Source organism: Onychostoma macrolepis, chromosome 16 (genome assembly GCF_012432095.1).
Source record: "Onychostoma macrolepis isolate SWU-2019 chromosome 16, ASM1243209v1, whole genome shotgun sequence".
NCBI lineage: Eukaryota > Metazoa > Chordata > Actinopteri > Cypriniformes > Cyprinidae > Onychostoma > Onychostoma macrolepis.
This window is the reverse complement of record NC_081170.1, coordinates 26,783,591-26,797,791: the sequence shown is the minus strand read 5'-3', so window position 1 is coordinate 26,797,791 and position 14,201 is coordinate 26,783,591. Positions and strand designations below refer to the sequence as shown.

General features: G+C 38.5%; 1 long non-coding RNA gene across 2 annotated transcripts; it reads right to left on the bottom strand.

The window, feature by feature from the left end:
- Window positions 1-1,052: 1,052 nt before the first annotated feature.
- On the bottom strand, window positions 1,053-13,890 carry LOC131522130 (uncharacterized). 2 transcript variants are annotated; one of them, XR_009266449.1, is made up of 4 exons: window positions 13,583-13,890; window positions 1,675-1,769; window positions 1,499-1,582; window positions 1,053-1,408 (listed from the first exon to the last, which is right to left on the bottom strand). It is a non-coding gene; the product is annotated as an uncharacterized LOC131522130 (long non-coding RNA). The 2 variants fall into 2 exon arrangements; XR_009266450.1 differs by lacking the exon at window positions 13,583-13,890 and adding an exon at window positions 9,621-9,775.
- Between the last annotated feature and the right edge of the window lie 311 nt (window positions 13,891-14,201).

Genomic DNA, 14,201 nt, shown 5'->3' with positions numbered 1-14,201 from the left:
GCGCTCGGGTAGCGCGGACCCTTGGATGCGCTCGGACAGCGCGGAGCTAGGAAGGCGCCTCAGTGGCGCAGGCACAGGGGGGCGCTCTTGAAGCGCGGACTCTTGAATGCGCTCTTGAAGCGTGGACTCCTGGATGCGCTCGGGCAGCGCGGAGCTAGGGAGGCGCCTTCGTGGCGCAGGCACAGGGGGGCGCTCTTGAAGCGTGGACTCTTGGATACGCTCGGGCAGCGCGGAGCTAGGGAGGCGTCTTCGTTGCGCAGGCACAGGGGGGCGCTCTTGAAGCGTGGACTCCTGAGGCGCTCGGGCAGCGTGGAGCTAGGGAGGCGCCTTTGTGGTGCAGGCACAGGGGGGCGCTCTTGAAGCACGGACTCTTGGATACGCTCTGGAAGCGTGGAGGTAGGGAGGCGCCTTCGTGGCGTAGGCACAGGGGGGCGCTCTGTAAGCGCGGAGCTGGACGGAACCAGCGGAGGCATAGGAGGGCTGGACGGGACCAGCGGGCTTGCCATACTTCTTGGCGGGCTTGCCGTATTCCATATCGGCGGGCTTGCTGTACTACTTGTCGGGCTTGCCGTATTCCGTGTCGGCGGGTTTGCCGTGTTCCGTGTCGGCGGGCTTGCTGTGGCCGCGGACGGCGGCTGGAATTCGTGGGCTGCGGACGGCGGCTGGTGAGGAGGAGTCGGGGATGATGGCGGACGAGGGAGAGCTGCGGCTGACGAGTTCATTCCGGCTCGGGCCCGGACGCTTCCCAGACACCGAAGAATGGCCTCTCTCCAACACAATCCTGTGGTGTCTGGGAGGTCCACGGGACGGTGGAAAGTGGCCCCGAGCCAGAACATCTCAATGATGGTGGCGTCCTGCAACGTCGTTGCCGCGGCGAGCTCACAGAACTCCCAGGTAAACTTGTAAAATGGGAGATCCAGGAGGGTTAGGGCGGCGACAGCTTCCACGAATTCCATCCTCTTGTTCGGTCCGTTCTTCTGTTACGGGGCATGTGGTTGTAGTAAATATGAATGAATATAAATGAAAGGCAGGAGAACGAAACGGCATCAACTCACTTTTCCCACTTTATTACATTAAGAACGGACAAACACAAAAGGAGAACTGAGGACTTATAAAGGAGAGAGAACAAAAGAGCAAACAACATCATCAAACTCAGGTGGGGACAATGACAGATAATTAACTAATCGGGACCGGAACTAAACCAAATAAGGACAACGGGGACTTTAGACAGGGCAGACACGTTACACACATACAATTTTATTTATTTATTTTTACGGTGAGGAGGATGTGATTTCGTCATGCAGCAGCACAGATAAACACCACAAAGACATCTGAAATCTGTCACCAGATAACATGTCAAAAACAGGAAGCCCTGTCAGTCCCTTGAAAATCACCTTCCTTGGAGAGCCTGTAACAATAAATAAATAAAATGATTTGTATATAAAGCTAAAAACAATAAAGCAAAATGTTTTTTAATGTGAGTCACTATTACCATTACCTTTCTCCACAAAAGCTGGCATGGCAGTTCTACTTCTGACACTGGAAATGTTCCTGTGCATATCGGGCACTGGGCTTCAAGTGCCTACACATTAAAGACAAAAATGTATGCAGGGCAAATTTTGTAAAATAGGAATTGATCATTGACAATGTTCGCTTTAGCTTTTGCTTGTGTACCTCCTGAGGGTGATTGCAACATTGGATGATGCTGCATCAGGTCTAAGGTTTTGCCTTGAAGACGTCACCTCCTCTATCAACACCAAATCTTCTTCCTGCAAACAGAAAAGAAAAATGTGATGATGTACTGATAGAATTCTAGGCTGTTGGGAGTAGTCACTAATAAAAACACTCCTTAGAAGTCGGCATATTGAAATGTGGAAGTTAGTTAATTAAAAGGTCTTCAAAGCAAAGTCTCTGCAAGGCTACTGGCTGACAAGTCCTGATTATCATTCATTACTACTGAAGTAACTGAAGTAAGTAATACTATTGAAGTATTAAAGTTTTGCAATTGTCAGTGCACAGGTCTTAAAGATAGCACAAAACCAGCCTGTTATTAAAATGCACAATACACAGTCTTGCAGACTAAGGTGAAGTCAGAATGTACAGACATCGGTCCCAAATTGTTGTATTTTAGAAAACTGTGAATGGCAAACTGTACGTGGCACGACATGATTTTGAACAGCTGTTGGGTGCCGATAATAGACTTGATTATGAATAGTATACAGACATAATTTATGAATCACAACCCGCCAAATGGGCTAGTGATTTGATGTGCGTTACCCACCTGACTTCACTGGAGCTATAATCTATAATCTCTGAAAATATTGGCCTGACGCTTTACTATTGGGGGCTGTCAGCTAGCTATACTGTTGACTAATCAAATCTACTCAGACGGGCTTAGCTATCGTTACGTATTTAAATGGGAGAGCATGAGAAGAGAGAATAATTAAAGGTCCCATGACATGCTGCTTTTTGGATGCTTTTATATAGGCCTAAGTGGTCCCTAGTACTGTATCTGATGTCTCTTTCCCGAAATTCAGCCTTGGTGCAGAATTTCAGTCACTACGAGCCAGTCCCACAATGAGCTTTCTAGAGGAAGCTGCTGACAGAGATGTGGGAGACATAGGTAAGCTGCATGAGAAAGCACATTAAATCACTTCATATATGGAAATATGTAGTGAAAAAATGCATATCACCATACATCTTTTACAATTCTTTATTAAAGTTATTTTAAAGGGGTCATATAATGGTACATGCACTTTTACAAGTTGATTGTACTGAAATGTGTGTTAGCAGTGCCTGTACACAACTGTCATAAAATGATAAAAATCCATCCAGTGTTGTTTTTTTAATCTCCTTATTTGTTTTACCCTGTCTCAAATCAAGCCGTTCGACCGTGTGACGCCACACGGTCGGACGCCCCTCCCACGATGGTTGATTGACAGCAGTGTTTCAACACAGACCCGCCCTTGCTCGTGAGCGAGCTGTCAATCATAGTCCGCGTGTCATTGTTGATATACGCTGGAGCTGTCTATGAGCAGAATGGCGTCTAAGCGATTGTGGTGTTCTGTTCTCGGGTGCAATAATGAACACAGCAGTCATTTTGATGTTCCTAAGTCCGAACCGCTGAAGACACAGTGGCTGAGTTTTGCTTTTGAAGGGAATATTCCCCACGAGCAACGTCAATGTTTTCATGTTTGCGCGAATCATTTTTCACCAGACTGCTTTATAAATGAAGGTCAGTATAAAGCTGGTTTTGCTAAAGCTGCTCCTGAAAAAGAATCGGTACCAACTATTCGTGTTCCTGCTGAACCTCCAGAAGAAGTGAGTGTAACGTTTAATTAACCTTTATATTAATCTTTATATTAATCTTTGCAAATCGCTAGCACGCTTCACGATGTATGTGGCTAATGTTTACATTCAGGGTACATGCATGTTTTCTATTTACGACGTTCTCAATATAATTAATAATCCCACGTTTATAATGAACAAAACGTTATGGTTATTGTGCTATTACAAACTGTGTACGCAGGTATTAAAGTTAACATGATAACACTACACTAAGCTTACTTTTGTAGATGGTTTATAACGGTGTCTGTTAAGAAGTAATGTAAAAAATTTAAATAAATAAAAAACAGTTATAACTGCATGAAAATTAATGGTTTCCGCCCTGAGAGTTGTACCTAACACTGCATAGATAACGTTACGCATCACTGACAAGCCTACATTTACCGAATTTATTTTTCATGACCATTAGCTGTAACATCAATCTGTCAATGAACTAACGTATCAGTAAACACATAGCGTTCGTATCTCACTACTCTACCTGACAGTACACACAAAAATAGATAAAAGTGACATTACGTTAACCAACCATTCAGAAACGTCCCGTTCGAGCCTTAATTGTCTAACTTCTTCGGGCCGTCATCCTGTTCGGGTCCGACTCGGTTCAATTGATACGGTTGCACAGTATCCTCAGAGACTCCGCTGCCATTCTTCAAAATATACCCTCAACTGTTGTCAAGGCAACACTCCACGTGTGTTGTGTCAAAAACGCCCCACAGAACAGAGGGGCGGGGCGAGCAAAGCTCATTAGCATTTAAAAACACACGCACTAAAACGGTGTGCTGAAAACAGAGCTGTTTTTGAGCAGGTAAAATGAGTGTTTTCTTACAATACTAATGAGAATTTTTAATTAAAGTATATTACAAACTTTCAATTTAGACCATAAAGAATCATATTAGCTTGTACAAAAATGGCATTATATGACCCCTTTAAGAAGGTTTTGACATTCAAACATGAGTGAGTGATGTTAAACTGTATTTTATTTCTGTGATCAAAGATGAATTTTCAGCATCATTACTCTTCAATTTTACATGATGATTATTCAGAAATCATTCTAATATGCTGATTTGCTGCTCAGGAAATATTCCTGATTTGTATTTTGTTTTGTGTTTTGTGTGTATTATTCAGGATTCCTTAATAAACAAAGTTTAAAATAAACAGTGTTTATTTGAAACAATAATATTTACTCTCACTTCTCATCAATTTAATGCATCCTTGTTGAATAAAAATGAATTTATTAAAAAACCTCACTGACTGCAAACCTTTGAACAGTATTGTACAATACCATTTAAAGGTCTGGAGTCTATTTAACAATGAATCCTGAAAAAAAAAGAAAAAAAAAGTTTACACTAAAATGTTTATCAGCACATTTTTTATATTGTTAATAATCAGAAATGTTTCTTGAACAGCAAAACAGATTAATTTTAAGGATCATGTGACACTGAAGACTGGAGTAATGATGTTAAGTTCAGCTTTGATCACAGCAATACATTACAATTTTAACATATTAAAAAAAACAAAACAAAAAAAAAACAGTTCTCTCGAATTGTAATATCATTTCACAATGTTATTGTTTTAACTGTTTTTTTTTTTTTTTGAGTTGTGAGTATAGAGACTTCTTTCAAAGATGTAAAAATCCTACTGACCCCAGACTTTTTAACAGTTGTGTAAATTAGTTATGATGTTCCTCCCACTTCAACAATACTGTGGCACTGTAAAAAATCCAATTAACAAAATGTTGAGCAAAATAGGGCAAAAATATTTGGTTACACTTTATTTTGATAGTCCACTTTAGACATTCTACTAACTATAAGTAACTTTGTAACTACGTGTCAACTAATTCTCATTAATTTGCAACTACATGTCTACTAACTCTCAGTAGGGTAGGTTTAGTAGAATAAGTTGACATATACTTGTAAAGATTTTCATAGTCAGTATGTTGTATGTTGAGGACCCATCAAAATAAAGTGTTAGAAGTTATTAAGCAGAGAGTCTACTAATACTCAAATGACTGCTAGTTGGCGTGTTTTTGGCAAAGTTAATTACTGTTAGTAGAATGTCTAAAGTGGACTATCGAAAAAAAGTGTTACCAAATATTTAAGTTGAACTCTTTTTATTGCTTGTACTTAGTTGAGAAGACATATTAAGTCTGCACAAATATATTTAAAAAATATTATATGAATGGTTATTTTCAAATCCAGTCAACATTCAGAATGCTAAATGTTGACTAAACTAATAAAAATAAATCCAGCCAACAATGAGATCATTCTGCACGTGCACGAACCTGAGTGACTTCGCGGGAGAAACAGCGGCATCATCTTGTCAAGTTCACGAGAATAAATGTTATTTTTTAGACTAAATTTAACGAGAAAATCATGCAACATATCCAATTTTTTTGAGTGGACATTTAGAAAGTGTTTTATGAGTTGTTAAAAAGTGGATATAAGACAGCATATGTCAAGTTCAGGGCATAAAGCACCTTAAGTTTTTCCCTTAAGTATGACACTTAAGGCGTGATTTCCCCTGACCTAAGGGAATGATTTAAGGGTGTTGCATACAATCCCTTAAACCATCCCCTTAGTTAAGGGAAACCGTTATGTATTTTACAACAGCGACTCAGGTTTTGCTTTTAAAAAAATCTACTGTTGCCATGGACACGTTATTTGTTAATGCAGATAGTGATGTAAGTTTTCACAGAAACATAACATTTTCAGGGACTAATGTGAATAAATCTATATTTAAATGCAAAGGGACAAGATAGTCATTTTATTTGTATCCAAAACGAGGTGATGTGAACATTATGAAGCGCTAAACACTCCTATGCAGTGTATTTTTCATTCATACTCGAAGCCGGAGGGCGCTGTCGTGCTGAAAGTCCAATCTGGACTCAAAGAAGTATCTTATCATGGAATACAGCAGCGATCGCTGCAGCTAAGGTAAAAGCAGAAATGTAAACACATTAAACACACGATTGTGAAAATATATTTTGTGTGTTTTTCAAGTCATCTCCCAGGTAATATGTAGGAAAATACAGGAATAAAATATTATAGAATATAAATGTGTTCTCGCATGACACACTCACATTTGAGCTATTAGCTGTACGCAATTTGATAAATGTGAATAAATGCCTAAATTAAAATCTGTTATAAAGCGGCCGATTGTGTCTTGCAGAAGACTTTAGGATTGAATCTGTCCGCTGTGTAACACTTAAGGTGACATTTTCCATACCTTACGGTATACTTAGGAAAATGACAGTTAAGGGGCTTTATGCAACACTTAATGGGCTTTAAGGGACACTTAAGCGAAATTCTAAGGGTTTATGACGTTTTTCCTAAAGAAACCCTTAAGTGTCATTTAAGGTATATTTTATGCAACGCCCTTAATTGTAAAGGAAACTTAAGGGCGATCTTAAGGAAAAATTACACTTAAGGTGCTTTATGCAACCGGGCACAGGCATCAAGTAAATCAAGTGGCACTGAATAAATATTTGTACTTAACGTTATACTGCATTTATAAAAATGTATATTATAAAGGTGTAAATGTTTTATTTAAAATTGATATATTTATACACAAACGTACATCATAAATAAAAACATTGAATAAGAGTTGTATGATGCGTTATGTCTGAGGGAAATTTAAGTTAAGGGAACGTGCTCTCACCTTGTTTAATCCATAAAACACGATGTCAAAAGCTGTGTTACTATAATGAATTCTTGTCTCGTGAATGGCGCTTCGTAAGAGAAGTTCGTTGTTCCGAACGAAAATGAACAACTGAATCATTTCACAAGGCCGTTCAAAGCATCTCAGTCAGTTCTAGGTTAGTGAATCACTAGATCGTGCACACGAGTTCCTGCACAGGGAAAGACCGTGGCTCAGTAAACACTGGGACAACTGATCAATCAATTTGTAAAACGTCACCATTGGTATTTATCAACAACAGGCAGGACCGTTATATTATGCTATTATTTTATGCTATTTAAGGTAACTTAGCCCTATAATATGAAATGTACATGTTCTATTACAAATCCAGTCAGCATCAATGCTCCCTGTTGAGCAATGGATGGATTTATGCCAAAAAAAAAAAAAAAAAAAGGTTTCAACTTCTGTTTCATCAAAAATTTACTTAATTAACTGATATTGATACACTGTAAGTGATTTAAAAGGCATCATTTAATTTTTTTTATTTAAAGTGTACTTTTCTTTCTCCTCCAGGGTGTGGCCAAAGGTTTCATTGGTGCTTTGTCATCACTGCAAGATTTCAGATGCAACCCAGTCAGTTCTTCCAAGGCACCAAACACCAGACCGCTCCACTGCAACTACATACTGTGTGTACCTTCAAGTCAAGTCACCATTATTTATATAGCGCTTTTACAATACAGATTGTGTCAAAGCACTTAACAGTATCAAATTGGAGGATAAAGTGTCAGTAATGTATAATGATAAGATTAAACACTCAATTACTAGGAGTTTATTGTTTTCATTTCAGGTAATGTGTGAAAATGTTTAGTGTTCACTACAATTAAAATGTGCTTTATTGTTCTCAGTGGCATCTACGCTAATATTAGTCTGTTTCATTCTTATTCCGAGGTCACCATAGCCACCCAGATCCAGTCCATATCTAGATCAAATGTTGGATCAGCACCTAGAGATGACCTCTACGGCCCTGAATGTCAGCGGAGACCATGTCAGCTAGATGAGCTCCAGAGACAGATTCCCAGTGAAGACCTCGTTGGCCATCGGGACAAGACCACGAGAACCAGACAAGTCCTCTGCTCGATCTGACCTGTGCAGGAATTAAATCATGCCATGCTGGTTTCGTCTGGCCAGAAGAGAACTGCCCCTCGACTGAGCCTGGTTTCTCCCAAGGTTTTCTACTCAGTTTCAGTCACCGATGGAGTTTTGAGTTCTTGCCGCTGTCGCCGTTGGCTTGCTTATTTGGGGACGCTTGGCTGATTGCATAGACACTATTGGAAGAGAGCTGAACTGAATGATGATTTCATTGAATCATCAATGAATTGACTTTAACTGGAAAAATTACTTGTTAATGTCCTTTTGCATTATTAACAAACTATTTTCCTGTTTGACTGTGAAGCTGCTTTGACACGATCAGTATTGTATAAAGTGTATTATAAATAAAGGTGACGACGTGATTTTATATACTGTTACTGTAAATATTTTTTATTTTTTGTGACTTCTGCCTCATCTTAAAGATGTAATTGTGAACAGTAGTAATATTTGTAAATGTTCGTTTAGGTTTTTCTTAGTTCATTGAAGTTTAAACTGAATTTTGCAGTTATATTACAGATGTAATGTTTGTCAGCTGGAGCTTTAAAGGGATAGTTCACCCAAAAATGAAAATTTGCTGTTAATTTACTGACCCTTAGACCATCCGAGATGTAGGTGACTTTTTTTCTTTAAGCCTGTATGTTTAGTCTGTATGACAAATGTTATAAATGGAGATTGTTATTAAATAATGGCTATTATGTGTTGTAAATTGTGTGTTTTTAGTGATTGATAAACACCAGTTAATCATTTTTAATAATTTTGTTAAACAATAAAAATATATGTTTTAGTTCCCCCGCAATTTCTTATGATGCCCAAATAATAAATCTTAGTTGAGGTAACATATAAAACACATGGAGTAAAGTGTTAAATTTTAATTGACATAACTTGCTGTAGTCTTCTAAATGTTTGACCAATTAAAACATTTTATTTGAATGGACTATAAAACTACTTTTTAGAGTGTAGACTGTGTCTGTTCCCTGAATACTGAGGACAAATTATATGTTTACTAAGGGATATAGAATAGAATCAGATTGCGATTTAAACAAATTATAGCAAAGTAAGCTAAATAATGTCACAAAACTCTGGACTATTGGTAGTACCCAGAATATCGAAGTCCAGTAAAGGAGGCAGAGCTTTTTCGTATTTTACTCTTAAACTCTCAAATAGCCTTCTGATAATGTTTGGGGCTCAAACACACTCTCTCTTCGCGTAATCGAACTGATTATGAACCACGGACCGACCGTGGACCGCCAGCAAACAGTAATTATAAACCAGCTCGTCAGTGGACCGCTGTCGGAAAAGCGGTGGCTGCCGCTGGTGGTCCGCTTTAATAACGATGAGCAAAACGCCGGTGAACCGGTGAAGCGGGCCGCCAGTGGCAGGGCTTGCATTTTTAGGTCCTGAAATTTAACACAGTATTGTTTATTTAAGCTGTGAATATTTAAATTCAAAATATTTCACACACATTTTCATAATTAAAAATTCATATTCACCTTCCAGAATTCACTTCCAAAATATTCAGTCTGTTTAAAAATACGATGTATAATATTTGATAGGCAAATTTCGGTCACCTTATTTCACTTTTCAAATTCGCTGCCACAAATTCAGTGGTTAAAACTCGACAGAAAATTCAGCGTTGCACATCCGGGAACCGCAGGAATGGCAGTAGAGCACCAATGCATGATCTCCAGCTGATGTCAGCCGCTCACCAGCAGGTGGCGCAAGCGGCTGTTGATGAAGGCCATATGTGGATCAAGTCCTTCATTTAAAAAAATGATTTGCAGAAATGGAGCAAGCGCTAAGTAGAAGTTTTGATTATCGGGGCCAGTATAAACATGTGGAAATGCTGATTGTGTCTATGTTTAATTCAACATATTCGCTGTTTCCCGTATCCTACATGGAAGCAGCTTTCTCTACCACAAAGGAGATTATAATGCTCTTTTACCCAATGCTGAAGCACAGAATTAACATTAAATCTGAGGAAGACATATATTGCTTTCGGTTGTTTAGTTTCTGTAACTTTGTATCATGGCTTGTGTGAAGCTGTTCTGTAATACTGGGGTTCCCCTCATACGTCACACTCCAGGATTCCCCAACGGCGAGTAATGCACCTCAGTGAACTAATACAGTGATATAAGACCTCAGATGTCAGAATACACTTTATTGATGATTATGTGAACTATATCGACAGTTAAGCAGATGTAGAATATGAACGAACGTGCAAGGTTTCACGCTGTTTCCCTCAGAAATCGGTTAAAGAAAACACATTACGCGACTCAGTAGTGCACTAACACAATAACAGCTATTAGACTTGTTTGAGATGCGCCTCGCCTGAAATGTAGGCGGCTGCAGTGAGGGGAGGAGTGAAATAAGCGCAGTCAAGATGGACGTAGTTCTGCCCTCTCGAAGTAGAACAGATACCAACGAGATCAAAAGCAGATATTGCGTTATTCTCACTCATGTGCTGTGCTGCTAATAAATGTGATATAATTTCAGTTCTGCTGCTTTTATATAAATATAAATATGATGAACAAGACACCCAAAGTGCTTGCTATTTAATACGAAAGGCATATTTATCATCCATTTCTACTTTAATATAAACATGTATTTTAGATTTTTATAGAAATATGACAACAATCACATATCCCACACAGAGATCGCACAGTCATAGTGTTTGGGAATATTCAAGCATAATTTAAATACACAATCACATGAAATCAGATTGGCATCAGGAAATCAGGCATGCATCTCACGGTGATCGGTTCTGCGCAGATTTTGCTCATCTCCAACAAGCCTATTAAAAGACCAAACTCAAATCTTACTGATGATGCAAACAGATGAGGATATGAAGTTAAGGAACGCGCACGCTAAACATTTCCCATAAAGAAAACACTTAACGTGGTTTGTTGCCTCAGTGATAATAAATGGTTAAATTCAGCATCTAATTAATAAAATATATTACGGTATGTACATTTAAGCAGATGAGCCCAGAATATGAGCCCACAACCAACAAGTTTCACCAAACCATTTTTTTCTCCCATAGAAAACCAAGTGCTATAGTTTTAGGTTTGATATTCGCCTAGGCTGCTTTAGGAACCGTCTGCAAATTTACCTCACAGTACAAAACAAAGTAATAATTTATTAAATTATTTAAATTTAATTATTAAATTCCAATAATTTATTCAAATTAATGTTTACAGTAAATTAATAATTTACTCAAACTGACTAAATATATATTGCCAATAACTCGCCTTAGACAATAATTTCCCTAAGTATGTACACTACACAAATATTTTTAAGAAAATAAATTACAGTAATTCATCAAAATGTTACTAGTTACTTACTACAGTTGAAATTTGGCCAACATCTTCCTCACTGTACATACAGTATATAATTATTCTTAAGAAATTACTGTAATTCACAAAGTTTTTTTTTTTTTTTTTGATAAATGAAGACAGAAATGTTCATTTTCTGGTTGTCATACACTCATTAAGTTACAATATTCATATGCTCAAGCAGAACGTTAATGTTATCTTGTGCTTTAGTAAGGTATCTCTGTCTAAAACTAGTAAATGTAAACCCTCCTTCAAGTTACCGACCGTATTTATTTTTAAATATTTTATAAATCCCTCCATTGAATATTTAATTCCCATTTGGTGGCCTTTTGTGTCCAAAATTGTGCAAAAACATCGTGGGACATGGTTTTCACACTGTAGCTGTCATTGTAAGAAGTGAGCAACAGTAACTAAGGGGGGCGGGGCTTACCGATAGGTCAATTGTGAATTGTACATACAGTAAGGGAGATACTGGCGAAATTTCACAACTTACTACAACCTGTGGAACATGAAGAACCCTTTTGGTGAATTACTGTAGTTTTTAAAAAAATCTATATTTGTGTACTGTACATACCGTAAGGGAGATATGGGCAAAATCTAACCTGTAGTAAGTCAGTTTTGTATCTAGCAACGTACTACAAGCGTTGGAACATGAAAAAAAAACCTTTCCAGGGATCTATTATAAGTAAATAATTGTGTACTGTACATATATATAAAGGGAGGTATTGTCAAAATGTAGTAAATCACTATGAGCAATACTAGCTTTACAATTTGACAGTGTCTTATTTTAAATGTTAAAAGTAATTTTAATTTAAATACATTGGACGGTTTAACCCAGTCGGTGGAATTGTCAGACGGCCCCTTGGGTGCGATAGCGCGTCAATGCTTTCTCAGGTTTACATTTGCAGCAACAATACACCTAGGCGATTTTTTATGTCGATATAAAGTGGTTGCTTACTGATAAAACTAATCGTGGTATTGATATCTTTGTAGGACTGTCTACTCTATAGATCAGTGGTAAGGGAAAGCAACGAAAATGCAGCGTGTTGCGTTCTTCTGACCTCATTTGCATGCCTGTATATAGTTTGCATAATCTTCAATAAAGTGTATTCTGAGATCTGAGGTCTTTTATCACTGTACTAGTTCACTGAGGCACGTTACTCGTCGTTGGGGAATCCTGGAGTGTGACATATGAGGGGAACCCCAGTATTACAGCTCAGCTTCACACAAGCCATGATACAAAGTTACAGAAACTAAACCGAAAGCAATATATGTCTTCCTCAGATGTAATGTTAGTTCTGTGCTTCAGCATTGGGTAAAAGAGCATTATAATCTCCTTTGTGGTAGAGAAAGCTGCTTACATGTAGGCTATGGGAAACAGCGAATATGTTGAATTAAACATACACACAATCAGTGTTTCCACATGTTTATGCTGGCCCCGATAATCAAAACTTAGCGCTTGCTCCACTTTTGCAAATCAGTTTTTGTAAATGAATGACTTAATCCACATATGGCCACCTGCTGGTGAGCGGCTGACATCAGCTGGAGATAATGCATCGGTGCTCTACTGCTATTCCTAATTTTCTGCCGAATTTTAACCACTAAATTTGTGGCAGCGAATTTGGAAAGTGAAATAAAATGACCTAAATTTGCCTGTCGAATATTATACATCGTATTTTTAACGGCCAGAGTTTTGAGAACGCAGTGGACGTGGAGGACTATAGTGTGATAAGAGCTCGCTCAAGTACAGAGGAGCTAAGCCATTCAGGGCTTTATAAGTAATTAACAAGATTTTAAAATCTATCCGATGTTTGATAGGGAGCCAGTGCAGTGTTGACAGAACCGGGCTAATATGGTCATATTTCCTGGTTCTAGAAAGGACTCTAGCTGCTGCATTTTGGACCAACTGTAGTTTGTTGATCAAGCGTGCAGAACAACCACCCAATAAAACATTACAATAGTCTAACCTTGAGGTTATGTTAGCTGGGTAGCTATACTGTTGACTAATCAAATCTACTCAGACAGGCTTAGCTAACGTTACTAACTAATGAGAGCATGAGAAGAGAGAAAAATTAAGTTCACTTGTCACTGAGTTTAGGATGTTAAATAAATTATCTTACCCAGTAAACGACCTGATGCTCGCCATAATACGACCTCGCTCGCTCTTCTGTCCAGATAGAACCCAGCTAACATAAGATCAGCGGGCCACTGGTGGCAAAGTCGGCGGCCCACCGGCGGACGCCGCCCGAGGTTCACCGGCGTTTTGCTCATCGTTATTCCAGCGGACCACCAACGCACACACAACGCTTTTCCGACAGTGGTCCGCTGACGAGCCGCTGGTTTATAATTACTGTTTACTGGCGGTCCACGGTCGGTCCGTGGTTCATAATCAGTTCGATTACGCTAACCAAAATATCATTGCACACAATAATGGATCAAAAACAATGTACAATGGCAATAGAAAATTTATTTTCAGTGAACAGATTAAACATACAAATGCATTTACAGTATATGTATCAGATGGTTTTATCCAATGTGACTTTCAAATAAGCATTCAGTTCACATATGTCCATACAAAAGTCAACCACAAAATTAACCATGGTTTAACTATGATTGTTGTAGTAAATTCACAGTAACTACCATAACCATGGTCTTACTACAACATAGTAGTAAACATATAGTAACTACAAACTTCACCATGGTTTCAAAAACTATGTTACCACTATGTTACCACAGTTT